The following is a 15544-nucleotide window of genomic DNA, read 5'->3' as shown; positions in this document are numbered from 1 at the left end:
GGGTTGCTAAATTGAATTGCATTAGTTGAATGTTCTTTTTGAGCTCAAGGATTATGCAGATTTGGAGAGACTATTCTTCGATTTTTAGAAAGCTAATGGATTTTTAGGGGTATGGGTGTTTTTGTGTGCATATATTGTGTTAAAACTCATTTTTGTGTACTTTAGAGGGAATTTTATTTAGTTTTTTGTTGCTTTGCATCCCTGTCTTTTCATCAGATTTTATTTTTGCATCATACTATATTTTCTTTGTCTATATGAGTTAAAAGTTTGGTTCAATTACTCGGTTTCTACCTCTTCATGATTGATCGATACTTGAGATTCTTACAGTCGCGATCTTATGTCCATATTGTATCTGCTCAAGATCTACATGTGAATCTCTTGAACTAAATTTCTCCAACACAAGTTTAAACTAAATTAAAAAATAATTCATAATTTTTTGTCCAGATTGATTAATCCTTTGACATTACCGTCACAATTTTGAATCAATTTCTTTATGAATAATGCTCCTTTAGTCTTATATATAATATAGTTTGAATTGTATCTTATGAATTACCAAGATTTTCTTCGCCTATATGGGTTAAAATCTTAGATGAGTAGTGTCATTTTTTAAGCCTATTGAGCTTTGTTCCAGTTTGTTTGGTCATATTGTCACTATGCTTTCTAAACTGTTTTTTTCCAATCTTTAATTTAGATCTCATTTCATACATTTGTAATTCATGCTTTAAGTTCTAAACATTTGGCTTTGTTTTTTTCTTTCACTAATTCTCATCATGCTCATTCTATGTTGTATAAATTATGTGATTCTGTGACATTTAATCCCTCAATTTTAATGTAACATGTGATTTTGATCAAAGATGATCCAGAAAATCCAAGCATGAAAGATGCATTTATTTTTGTCTAATTTAATCCCTCAATTTTAATGTAACAGGTGATTTGATCAAAGATGATTCAAAAAATCCAAGCATGAAAGATGCATCTGTTTTTGTCTAATTTAAAATGCTATGTAAATGTATGTAATTAGCACTCCCACATAAGAAAATGTTAAACTATGTAAGTATCTCACTGAATATATAATGAACAAATTTGGCAGCTATAATGTGTTTATCCATTATAAATACACTATTGTTTGAAATCGAAATGTACATGGAAAGTAGCCACAATGTTTTATGGCTAACAGGTATTCATATGTATGGAACTAATTCCAAACTGACATTTTAGTATTGAAGGGGATTTTCATCTTGGTTAAGGAATCTTGGTGAAATGTATTGTCTTGCTACTGTATAATTTTGTGTTTTGTCTCTACTGGGGAAAATCACTGAATCCCAGATAAAGTTTGAGTTTTCGATGTTTTGATTGTTATTTTTAGTTTTTTCCTATTATTGTATAGCTATGGCTANAATGTTTTATGGCTAACAGGTATTCATATGTATGGAACTAATTCCAAACTGACATTTTAGTATTGAAGGGGATTTTCATCTTGGTTAAGGAATCTTGGTGAAATGTATTGTCTTGCTACTGTATAATTTTGTGTTTTGTCTCTACTGGGGAAAATCACTGAATCCCAGATAAAGTTTGAGTTTTCGATGTTTTGATTGTTATTTTTAGTTTTTTCCTATTATTGTATAGCTATGGCTAGATTCAAGAGTAAAGTGAATTGTTTTGGTATTGTTGAATTTTGTGTATTGCAACCCCTTCTACTCTCTTGGAACACTGATGGACCCCAGATATCAAACAAAAGTAAAATTATGATAAAATTTTAAACGTTGGGCCCGTGCTATCAACACTCATCTAGTTAGAAAAATAAGACACTATTCAAATGGATATGAATGAATTTTGACATTTTACTTACACCATATTATTGATTCATTTTGATTGGATTTAGTTGGTGTCAAAAATCCACTTTATACCTTTCATGCACACTTAGAACGAGTTTTTAATGATCGATAAATCCTACTAGAACCAATCCTTTTGGGTTAATCGCAACTTTCAAAACTCAAATTATAATACGCAGAGCAGACTAGGTAAAAGTATGGTGGATCATCGGACCCTAATAATTTTGAAAAAAATTATATAGATATTTATGTATATACATAATTATATATTTTTAAAAATGAATATATATTTGATTAGGCACTCAGAGGCACAACTAATTGGGAAGCTACGGTCAAGTTTGCCTCATAATTAAACTATGCTAGTACCAACATAAATTTTATTTTTCTTGCGAATCAAAACAAAACTTATATTTAAAAATGTCTCTTTTTGTTGGATATCATTTTTTCTCAAAATAAACATATTAAAAACTAAATAAAAATGTCAAAAAATTAAGATTAATCTTTGAAGTTCCGTCTATGCATTAGGTTCAATCAAATCTCAAAACAACAAAGACATAAGAAGACTAATAAATCGGCGTACAAACACCCTATGAGAAGCACAACGGAAAATTTTACTAACTACCAATATTATTCAATAAAAGGCTCATAAATTATATAGAACGACGATTATTTGGTGGTGGTTGACCATGATGTATACTCGGCGATGGATGAACTGGTGCATAGTCAATTACTATTGAATCATCAAGCTGAAAGTTTGTGTCAATTCCACTTGCATAAGCTTGATTTGATTCAATTTCTCTTCTTCCAATTCTTGCTGCTAATTCATATAACAAAAAAATGAAAAATAATAAGTTATTTAACAATATATTATATACATGCAAGTTGGAATAAATATGCATGAAAAAAAAAGTGTATTTACCTTGTGTTACTATTAAAATAGAGCATAACAAAAAAAGGGTCTTCAAAAGAAAAACATTATTTGAGGCAACATTCTTCATCATCACAATTATTAAAAAAAATCGAAAAGTGATATGATATTATTTTTGCACTTTGTGGAACCTTTAAATAGTAAAATATGTTCACAAATTCTTAGATCTATTGACAGTTGGTCAGAATAAGGATAATTTTTTTTCCTTTTTTAGCCTATTTGAAAAGGAATAATCTTTTTTCTTTTTAGGTAATACTTTAATGGGAAAAGGGTAAAAAATACTCCATTTTATTGGAAATCTATATATTAATATAAAGTTGGATATAGAAACGGTGACGTGGCACCTCTCTATGGCCAGCTTTTGGATTTATATTTATTCTCATTTTTTTGCCATTTTTCTGATTTTTAATTACATTTTTGGTTGATTTCTTCTATTAATTAATTAAAGGACTATTAATAAAAACTTCATAACACCCAATTATAAATATGGGATTCCAGAAAATGTCCAAATGAATGCAGCCCACGTTGAGGCAATTAATACCAATTTAAACCCCTTTAGTGTACAAATGTAATTAGGCACTATTAATGTACTTAATATTCATTTACTTATAATTATACTCAAATTCGTTGGACTTCTCTTACGTTACTATAAATACTAAAGAAAATTATTTCCAGTGTATAACATTCTTACTTTTATTTCCATTGCTTTCATTAGTGTTAATTTTCTCTTTTTTCATTTGAAACTCTTTTTTCAGAAAAAAAAAAAAAAAAAGAAGTTTGTCCTTTGTTTTGATTTTGGCACAATTATTGATTTTACGTACTATTCTGATGCAATTTTTTGTTATTAGGAAATAACGAAGAATTGACATATGGTTTTCCTGGTGAAAAGTATTTGTCCAAATTCAAGCTTGAAAAAATAGTCATTATCAGCAATATATCAAATTTTGTTACAAGTATTATTTGTTACAAGTTTGTACATAATTATAAATGTAGATTTAAATGTAATAATATTATCTTTTATGGGTTAAATTTTCTATTGTAATTTCAAGAATAATTATATCAATTTCATATTGAATTTTGGTTGATTTTGTACATGTTCCCAAAACAAATCACATCCTCATAAACTGTGGGTATTTCTTTCATCTGCAAATAATCTCTCTCTATATATATATATAAAAGAAAAGTATATAAAAGAAAAGTGATGTCACACCTTTTTTTTGCCTTAAACATTTATTGATCCTTGTTTATTATTATTTTTAATTATTTTGTTTTAAAAATTCATCTTCATTCTCCGTAGCTTTTATTCTTAATTAATTAATAATGTATAATTCACATCAAATTACTTTAATTATAAAAAAAATGTCAACTAATTAGTTTAATAAATTAAATATTTCTTTGACAAGAGTCAATCCACAAGAAAATTCCTCTCCATAAGTTTGCTCATCTTTGTGCAACAACTCCTAATGTGCATCAATTTTTTTAAAAATAATTAATCACTATTAATTTCTGCCTCTGCCATTGATATTCTATCTTTCCCCTAAATAATTATTTACTTTGTTTAGATAGATGTTATTAGAGATGTTATGAACTATATGCAAAAACAGAAATGTCGAAACAAAATGTCTACAAAATTAATTGAAAATATCATTTATTTTCATTACTTTTACATTTTAGAAGTTTGATTTTCGCTTGAAAGACAATTTTTTTAATTCATATACCACTTCTTAATATTATATGCGATTTAAAATTTAATTGGAATGTTTTTATTTGTATGATAGTAATTAATAGCTATAAATACAAATTATGAGATTTTAGTTATTTTAACTTTATCCTTACTTAGTACTCCTAAAAGTTCTTAATCAAAAGTTCAAAAAATAATAATATCTAAATTCATTAAGTATTTCATAATTTAACTAATATGGTAACTTCCCATTCCACATGTTAACTGGTAATTAGGGTATATTTACATTTTCAATATTCTAATTTTATTTTATTTTTACATCTTAAAATCATATTAGATTGTTTATAAAAGATTAAATAAAGTTATAGCCTATTTGGTATTACTGCTAAAAACTGTTTATTTCTAGAAGCACTTTTTTAAAATGACTTTTTAAAAAGTACTTTTGAAAAAAAAAAATTATGTTTGACTAATTCTTTTGAAAAGTGGTTTTGATAAGCAAATCGCTTTTGACTAATCTTTTTTTAAAAGTTCCTTTGAGAGTCAAATTACGAAAAATGGCAAGTATCAATGTACTTTTAATATTAAGATTATTTTATAGAGAGAAACTATTTTAAATATTTATTAGAAAATTTTTAATTAAAATTTTTCTTAATTAAATTAAAATATACATGTTCAAATTTTCAATCAATATTATATATAAATNTTAAATTTTGATACATTTGAATTAGAAATGAAAAACATAAAATTCAAATTCAAAACTAATGATATTATAATCTATATACAGTTTTTAAAAGAAAATAATTGATCTTACCTTGATGAGAGCAAACCTATTTAAATATATAAAGAGAAAAAATTATATCATACATGAGGAAAGAGAAAAAAAAGATGAAAATAAAATTTACAAAGCATATTATTCACAAACGACAAAGTGGATTGTTGAACTTATATTTAAAAGAAGAAGAGAGAATTGTTGAACTTACCAAATTTTAATGGAGATATTACAAAGAGAATGAAAGTGAAATCAAATTGTGCCAGAAGGAATATGACATTTTCAGTTTGTATTTGTAAGTAAAATTTGGCAGATTTTTTCTCATACATTAATACTCATAATGATGATATATAATTTATCCAATCAAAAAGAAAAAGAGAAGAAAACCAAAGTAACATAAGGAAAATGGAGAGATTCTAAGAAAGATTAATATTATATCAATAAGGGAAGAAACAAATGAGATATAATTCATCTAATTAAAACAAAAAACTTTTGTAACATAAAGAATATAGAGAGATTCTAGGAAATTAATAGTATTTTATTGATAAGAAAAGGAATAAATGAAATAACGTTATTAGTTAACATATATGATTAGTAGGAGTGATTTCAATAAATGCTAATAATAATTAATAAGGAAATATATAATTTTTCATGAAGGTTTTAGAATAGAAAATAAACAAAAAATTCAAAATTCTGACAAAATAGCTAAATAGAGCTAAATAGTCATTCTGGCCATTGAGGCATGCCACATCATCATTCTTACATTCAGCTTTATATTATTATATAGATGGGAGGGATATTTTAGTCTTGAAGAAAAATAATTTTCTACTTCTGCTTTTGTTTTTTGTAAGAAGCAGAAATTTTTAGTTTTTTTCCAACAGCAGAAAAACTGCTACTGCTTCCATTTAAAGCAATTTTAAGAATTTATCAAACACTTATATTTATTTTTTAAAAAGTGTTTTTCACAAAAAAACATTTTTGACCTCCCAACAGTCATTCCAAACATGCTCTTAGATTGTCTCTTAGATATATACATTACCAAATTTCTTCATCACTTTTTTCCCGATACATTATTTAACTAAATATTATACATTAATTTGAATAAATAATTTCATATACGGTGTTAATGTCTCACATATATTTATTCAATAAAAGATATATATCTATTATCTAAAAATATAGTAAATTCATGAAGAGGCGTTTCATTATTATCTTTTTATAAAATCATAATATTAATTAATACTATTTCATATATTATATTTTTTTTAGAACCGCGCGAAGCGCGGACAATTACACTAGTGGATTAAATAATAATGGTTTTTTTTTCTTTTTTAGTCTATTTGAAAAGGAATGATCTTTTTCTTTCTAGGTAATACTTTAATGGAAAAGGGTCCAAAATACCCTCAACTTATTGGAAATGAATTAAAAATACGTCTCTTCCACCTTTTGGTAAAAAATACTCTCCATTTTTGTTTTTGGTTCAAATATACATCTCCTTCCATCTTTTGGTCTAAAAATACTCTTAACTTCAATTTAATTAAATTGAATTCTTTAATAATTAGTTAATTCTTTTATTTGTTCTAAAAAATATTTTTTAAATTTAAATTCTTAATATTAACTCAACCCAAAATATTTAAAATATTTAAGTCTAAAAAAAAATTTTAAAAATCTTTTGTGTAAAAATAAAAAATAAAAATCTCAAAATTCTTATTTATTAAAATAACATAATGTACAATAAAAATGATTTTCTTTTCCTTTTTTAGTCTATTTGAAAAGGAATGATCTTTTTTTATTTTTGGTAATATTTTAATTTCAATTTTCCACTTAGCAATTAGCATATTTAAATCCACAAGATTAAAGGGCATTTTGGTATATTTGACATAACTTTAATTTAATACTAAAAAATTGAAATTTTTAATTTTATTTTTTTAAATACCGTGTCAAGTCAAATTAGGTTGTTCTTTTTTAAATGGAAGAAGTATTAAATTCAATGAACTGAGTCAAATTTGTCTTTGTAATATCATAAAAAAGTTATTTTTGTCCTTCGTTATATTTTTTCAACATATTTTTTCTTGTTATTCAATTTTAAGATTATATATTTGCTCTTATACTCTAAAACAATGTCATATCTATCTCTACTCCCTTATTTTTTTATGTCTCACCTTAGTTTTTCTATGCGACTCCTACCTGACTTTCTTTTAATTAAATTTACTCATTCTACAAAGGCAAATATGATGGTTATATGTTTCTTCATCAATCAACAATCACATCGATAGAATCACAAAATAAACATAATCACAAATTTTTAGAAATAAAGCTCAAATACTTAAAACAACACGCATCTAAACAAAAGAGATATTCAGTGGCAATAATTTTTTCTTTTGGTGATGATAAATATTGTCGCAAAAATATTTAGTGACAAACGAGTTAATGTCATCTTATCTAGAGTCACAAAATTTTTTAATAGCATTTATGTAGAGTATTAATTATAAATACTCATATTTATTATTGTTATTAAATATAATATAGCAAAAAATATATTATTGTTGTTAAGTTATTTATTTATTTGTTGTAAGTACCAGTGATTTAAAAGGAGTGGGTGCGAGGCGAGGCTTTAGGCAGCATGCACAAGGCGAGGCGTAAGTCTCATAGATCTTCGGAGGCGTATATTTCATGTATCAATATTTTTTAATTTTATTACTAAGAAAAAAATCAAATGCAAAATTTTCAATAATTTGGCAAATAAATTACGAATAATATAGACTAAATTATAATTATTATTTGAGAAAAATAACAACTTAAAAATAATAATAATTGAGATAGTATTTACAATGAATCATCATCAATTTCATCACCCAATCTCCACGTCTACTAGTCCTTTTCATCCTCAATTAAATATTTACATTGATTAATATTTATATATTTTAAAAAAAAGTGTATTTATCATTTTTGATAGATAAAGAGATCTGTTTATCATATAAAGGAATTTTCGGACATTTGTTTAGCATATAAACAAGTTTTACATGTCAGGTGCTAAGTCAAATAATAGTCATTAAATTTAGCCTAATATGTATCACATCTCGATTCAATTTCATCATACCATAAAAATAAAATATTATAAACTTACCTAATTAGAAACACAAACATTGGTCATCTAAACATTGAAGGAAATTCAAAAGCAAAAATTTCTCAAGTGAAATACATTAACACTTACTAGGATGTAAGTAGCAAGTCACCTACAAATACATTCGTAAAAAAACAATTAAGTATTTACTTGTGTATCTGAAGATGAATTACAACTTGCATTTTAATTCCATAAGTATATAACTTTATTTCCATAAATAAAGTAATAAGTGAAAACTTTAACAAACAAAAAAAATGATATTTATATAGCGCTGCTAATTTATATAGCCAAAAAAAAAAAAGAAAAATAATAAGTTATTTAACACTATATTATATACATGCAAGTTGGAATAATTATGACTCGTGAAAAAAAAAGTGTATTTACCTTGTGTTACTACTAAATAGATCATAACAAAAAAATGCACTTCAAAAGAAGAAAATTATTTGTTGCAATATCCTTCATCATCAGAATTACTGTCTTAAAAAATTTTGATTAGTGATATGATATTATTTTTGCACTTTGTGCAACCTTTAAATAGTAAAATGTGTTCACAAATTCTTAGAACTATTGACAATGGCGGAGGTATAGTGATGTCAGGGTGTCCAATCGGACACTTTTTTTGTTGGAAAAGTAAAATGGTACCCTAAATGACTACTTAATATATTTTGGACAACTTGAACGAATCAAGCATGTATAGCTCAGTGGTTCTTGGGGCTGAATAAGAAGTGCAGGGGATGGGAGAGCGCAAGTTCGATTTTCACCAACAACATTTGTTCTTTATACCATTTTTTATATTTTAAAAAGAGCTTTTTTTAGTTACTTTCTAAATCTAAATAATAGTTAATAAATCTATTATTAGAAATAATCAAAAATTAATATTATTTGATAAAATAATCCTTAATTAGATACAACTTAAAAATTTAGAAGCCAATCAAAATTTTAATTGATTTGACTAGGGCTCCATATAGAATTTTTTTAAAAAAAACTTATTTGATAGAACTCTTTATTTTACATGTCTCGTCGTTACTGTCGTCGTTAGTGCTGTCAATATGGGCTGGTCCACCCCATCCGGGCCAACCCATACAAGTTTTGAAATTTGACGGGTCAAGCCGGACTAGTCCATTTTTTGTGTGGGCCAAAAAATGATCGGCCCATCTCACAAGTATGTGGGCTACGGGCTTTGTCCGGCCAACCCTATTTTCTTAAAAGTATATTTTTTATAATTTTTTAAATTAAATTATAATTTAAAAATATTATCATAAATATCGACAACACAATATTACATGGTGTTAGTGTTACTACTTGTTAATCAAATACACAAATAAAATTATCTTTATAATATTTATTAAGTTTGATTTCAAGTAAAAGCATAAATAGCTAAATAGAAATATTAATCTAATTGTTTTCCAATGATCATAATAAAACACAAAAACTATGACAATTTTTCATTAGGCCATGTAGTGATTCCCTAGAAATTTTAGGGAATTTTTATTTTATGTAGGACATATTTTGCAAACATAGTATTTAAATTGTAATATTTCAAACTTTAAACAGATTTTGAGTTTAGACTCTTGTTATTTTTGATACTCTATATTATTTTTTAATTAATTTTTATTTGGCCTACGGACCGGCCCTATTCATATTTCTCAAGCCCCACAAATCGGCAGACTTATTCAGGTTGGGCTAAAAAGCCTTTTTCTTAAATAGGCTCCACAAATCGTACCACATCCCTATCAAATCACTTGTTAGGCCAGGTCGGCCCAACGGGCCTAGCCCATATTGACGGCTCTAGTCGTCGTCACTTGAAGGATAAAATGATGTCATTCTAAGTTGAATTTTCTCCTTTTTTTCTCTCTTTTTTTCTTCTGTCTGATCACATTATATTAAACTAAATATACACATTAAAACTAAGTAATATGTAGTTCAAATTTAAAAAAATCGAACATTTGTTTATAAAAGAAATTTAATTATTAATATTACGTAGTTTGATTTTAAAATTTTCAGTACACACATTCGTCATTTTTTTTATTTAATGTAATTCTTGGACAACCTTCATAAAATTTCTGGTTTCACCACCGTCTGTTGACCGTTGGTCAAAAGCCATTCAAATTGACTTTTTAAAAAATCTAAAAATGTTAATAAGTTCTCTCTCAATTTCAATAAGCTAAGAATGATTTTCTTTCATTTTTAGTATGTTTGAAAAGGAATGATCTTTTTTTTTGTAATACTTTAATTTCAGTTTTTCGTGTGACATGTTTTAGGCCCCGAGTTTAAAGAGTGTTTTGGTACATTTAACAAAACTTTAATTTAAAACTACAAGATTGAATTTTTTTCTTTGTTGTCTTAAAAACTTTGTGCCAAATCAAATTAAATTATTCTTTTTTAAATGAAGAAAGTATTAAATTCAACGGAATTGGGTCAAATTTGTCTTTATACAATCACAAATAAATTATATTTGACCTTCGTTATACTTATTCTAACATATTTTCCCTTGTGATGTAAAACAATGTCATATTTTTCTATAGGGTAAAAGGTCAAATATGCCCCTAAACTATTCGAAAAGGTCTAGATATACCCTCCGTTTAAAGTTTGGCTCACTCGTGCCCTCGCCGTCCAACTTTTCTATACCCTTATGGGGGTTAGTTGGCCTGCTGGACATATCCAACTCATTTTCCATTTCTTTAAATGCCACATGGAATTGACATGTCATTTTGACTTTACCACATGACATTTATATGAAAATGGAAAGGGATCAATTATGCCCCTAAAAAATTCGAACCCATAAACACTTAATCCGACCCATAAATCAACCCCCTTTTAAAAACAATTCGACCTTTTTTCAACAATTTTGTTTAAATTTTTATTTTTTCGGTAATCCCGAAAATGAGTAATTGATTAATAAAAAATAGGAAAAATATGAAAAAAATATAAAATTAATACCAAAAATCACAAATAAATATTTTAACCTTAAATTCAACATTTTCAACAATTTTTTCAATTTTTATTTTTTTCCAATAAATCCCAAAAATGAGTAATTGATTAAAAAAAATATGAAAATATGAAAATATGAATAAAATATAAAATTAACGCCAAAAAATCACAAATAAATATAGTAACCTTAAATTCAAAAATTTCAACAATTTTTTTTAATTTTTATTTTTTTCGGCAAATCCCCAAAATGAGTAATTTATTAATAAAAAATAGAAAAAATATGAAAAAAATATATAAATGCCATTTTCATTTAGGTGTTTATGGGTTCGAATTTTTCATTTTCAATTATTTTTTTCATTTTATATTTTTTCATTTAGGTGTTTATAGGTTTGAATGAAAAATTAAATTGTTAGGAACCCATAAACAATTTATTTTTTTAATTTTATATTTTTTCATATTTTTCCTATTTTTTATTAATCAATAACTTATTTTCGGGATTTTTTGAAAAGAAGTTGTTGAAATTGTTGAATTTAAGGTTACTCTATTTATTTGTGAATTTTTGGTGTAAATTTTATATTTTTTTTCATATTTTTTCTATTTTTTATTAATAAATTACTCATATTCGGGATTTGCCGAAAAAAATTATTGAAATTTTTGAATTCAAGGTTACTATATTTATTTGTGATTTTTTGGCATTAATTTTATATTTTTTCATATTTTTTATTAATTAATTACTCATTTTTGGGATTTACCAAAAAAAATAAAAATTTATAAAAACTGTTGAAATTGTTGAATTTAAGGTTACAATATTTATTTGTGAATTTTTGGCATTAATTTTATAATTTTTTTTCATATTTTTCCTATTTTTTATTAATCAATTACTCATTTTCGGGATTACCGAAAAAAATAAAAATTTAAACAAAATCGTTGAAAAAAGGTCGGGTAGTTTATTTAAAAGGGGGGTTGATTTATGGGTCGGATTAGGTGTTTATGGGTTCGAATTTTTTAGGGGCATAATTGATCCCTTTCCATTTTCATATAAATGACATGTGGTAAAGTCAAAATGACATGACAATTCCATGTGGCAATTAAAGAAATGAAAAATGAGCTGGATATGTCCAGCAAGCCAACTAGCGCCCATAAGAGCATATCTAGACGAAAAATTGGACGGCGAGGGCACGAGTGAGCCAAACTTTAAACGGAGGGTATATCTAAACCTTTTCGAATAGTTTAGGGGCATATTTGACCCTTTACCCTTTTCTATATGACATCTACATGACTTTCTCTTGGGATCAAAGAACTCTTTGAGAATTGAAATGCTCAGTATAGGAAGTTCATCGAGCTTACTCACCTTTAAAAATTTAGGGGTCGTTTGGTACAAAGATTAATAACGCAGGGATTAGTAACGCAGGAATTAGCAATGCAGGGATTAGTAGTGTTGGGTTTATTTTTATCAAGTGTTTGGTTCATTATTTCTCACCACATCTTGTGTTTGGATTAAAACTCTATAAAAATCTTCTTTCCAATTATACCCTTAAATTATTAGATAATTGAGTCAAGGTAGATAATTGCTGGATAAAATTATTTTTTATGGCCTTTAACTAACTATGAGAAGAACAATTTTGTTATCATGTTTGCTATTTTTTCACTTGAATTATTTGAGGATAAATAATTGTCATCTTAATAAATTGATCGCTCACAAAATGTCATTTTTCAATTTAAAAAAGATAAATCATCTACTATTAAAATCGAAAAGACGGTCAACAATGGTAAAATTGAATAAACTATCTACATTTACATATAAAAATTGTAAGTTGTAGTTTTAATATGTATGTATGTTTTAAATTCTTCAAAATACGAATAATTAGAAAATCACACACAAATATATATATATATATATATATATACACACACACACACACATTCAATTAAGATCACAAACGTCATATACAAATAAACAACTCTCATTTCAAATTTGTATTGAATTTATTTAGTAACAAACAACTCTCTCTAAATAATTTGTAAGCTAATTTATTTAAATAAATTTACTAGTACAAATATAAATCATAAAATCAACAAAATAAACAAAATAATTAAAATGATTTGAGGGATATTTTTGTCTTTATATAGGCTTATCCCATGGTATTATATCCTATGTATTACTAATACCTTCAAATGGAAGGTATTAGTAATACATCCTATAATACCATGGATAAGGTATAACTAATCCATGGATTAGTTATACATATGCCCAAATTCCTACCAAACATAGTAACAAATAATACCTTACCTAATACATAGACTATTTCTTCTAATGCGGTCTACCAAACGACCCCTTAATGTCTAATAATCAAGCCAAAATCAATCTCAATTTCTCCAATATACCATAACTAAGTAATAAAGCTCAAATCATAAAAATCAAAAACCTTATAATCAACACTCACTATAATAAAAGAGATATTAGTGACAATTAAAAAAAAATAGCGATGATAAATATTATCGTAAAAATATTTAACGGTAATTGAGTTAACATCATTTTATCCAGAGTTAGCGACATTTATGTAAAGTTTTGATTATAAATATCTATATGAATTATTGTTGCTAAATATAATATAGCGATAATTATATTATTACTGCTAAATTATTTATTTGTTGTAGTGACCAGTGATTTAAAAGGAGGGGGTGCCAGGCAAGGCGCTCTAGGCAACACATACGAGGTGAGGAGTAAGTTTGGAGCCGTATATGCCATGTATCATTAATTTAATAATTGTATGTAAGAAAAAAAAAATCAAAAGCAAAATTTTCAATAATTTTGCAAATAAATCACAAATAATATAGAAAAAAAGTATACTATCTGAGAAAGATAACAACATAAAAATGATAATAATTGAGAAAATATTTACAATGAAATCATCATCAATTTCATCACCTAATCTCCATATTTTCTAGTCTTTTCCATCCTCAACTAATATTTGCACTGATTATTATTATTATTATTATTTATATATATTTCAAAATAGTCTAAAGATAAAATGTGTAACAATAATTGAATAAAAACCTCAGAAATCCTATCAGTTTCATACATAATCTAAAAAATATGGAGATTGTGTTTCTTTATTGATATATTTTAGTAAAAGTCTTTAGGACGAATAGCTAAAAAATAGTAAAGGAAAACAAATAAAACATAAAAAAGATTAAAATGTTAAAATAAGGAATACTTTTCTAGAAATTTTTTTTATAATTTTAGAAAAATACACGTTTGAAGTTTCGTCTATGCATTAAAGTTCAGTCAAACATCGAAACAACAAAGACATAAGAAGACTAATATATAAATCGGCATACAAACACCTTATGAGAAGCACATCAGAAAATTTTACTAAATATCAATATTATTCAATAAAAGACTCATAAACTATATCGAACGACGATCATTTGGTGGTGGTCGATCGTGATGTACACTTGGCGATTGATGAACTGGTGCATAGTCAATTACTATTGAATCATCAAGCTGAATATTTGTATTTTTCTCCATTTTGAAAACATCAATTCCACTTGAATAAGCTTGATTTGATTCAAAATCTCTTCTTCCAATTCTTGATGCTAATTCATATAACAAAAAAAAAATGAAAAATAATAAGTTATTTAACAATATATTATATACATGCAAGTTGGAATAAATATGACTCGTGAAAAAAAAATGTGTATTTACCTTTTGTTACTATTAAAATAGAGCACAACAAAAAAAGGGTCTTCAAAAGAAAAACATTATTTGAGGCAACATTCTTCATCATCACAATTACTGTTTAAAAAAAATTCGATTAGTGATATGATATTATTTTTGTACTTTGTGCATCCTTTAAATAGTAAAATATGTTCACAAATTCTTAAATCTATTGACCGTTGGTCAAAAGTCAGTCAGAATAAATTCTCTCTCAAGTTCTATAATAATGGTTTTTTTTCCTTTTTTAGTCTGTTTGAAAAGGAATGATCTTTTCTTTTTTTGGTAATACTTTAATTTCAGTTTTTTCACTTGACATGTTTAAGGTCACAATGGTTTTTTTTCCTTTTTTAGTCTATTTGAAAATGAATGATTTTTTCCTTTTTTGGTAATACTTTAATTTCAGTTTTTCACTTGGCATGTTTATGGTCACAAAATTAAAGAGTTTTTTGGTACATTTAACATAACTTTATTTTAAGACTACAAAATTGAAAATTTATATATATCTATATGGCCATTACCAAGATAATTTTAATTTTTATTTGTTTAACTTTTTTAATT

General features: G+C 25.8%; 1 protein-coding gene across 1 annotated transcript in view; it reads left to right on the top strand.

Annotated features, from left to right (window-relative positions):
• Positions 1 to 15544, top strand: part of LOC125863391 (sulfate transporter 1.2-like) — a 529831-nt gene that overhangs the window by 63292 nt on the left and 450995 nt on the right. The window lies entirely within an intron of this gene.

This window comes from Solanum stenotomum, chromosome 4 (genome assembly GCF_019186545.1).
Source record: "Solanum stenotomum isolate F172 chromosome 4, ASM1918654v1, whole genome shotgun sequence".
NCBI lineage: Eukaryota > Viridiplantae > Streptophyta > Magnoliopsida > Solanales > Solanaceae > Solanum > Solanum stenotomum.
Note: the sequence above shows the minus strand (reverse complement) of the source record. Positions and strands in the feature narration are given on the sequence as shown.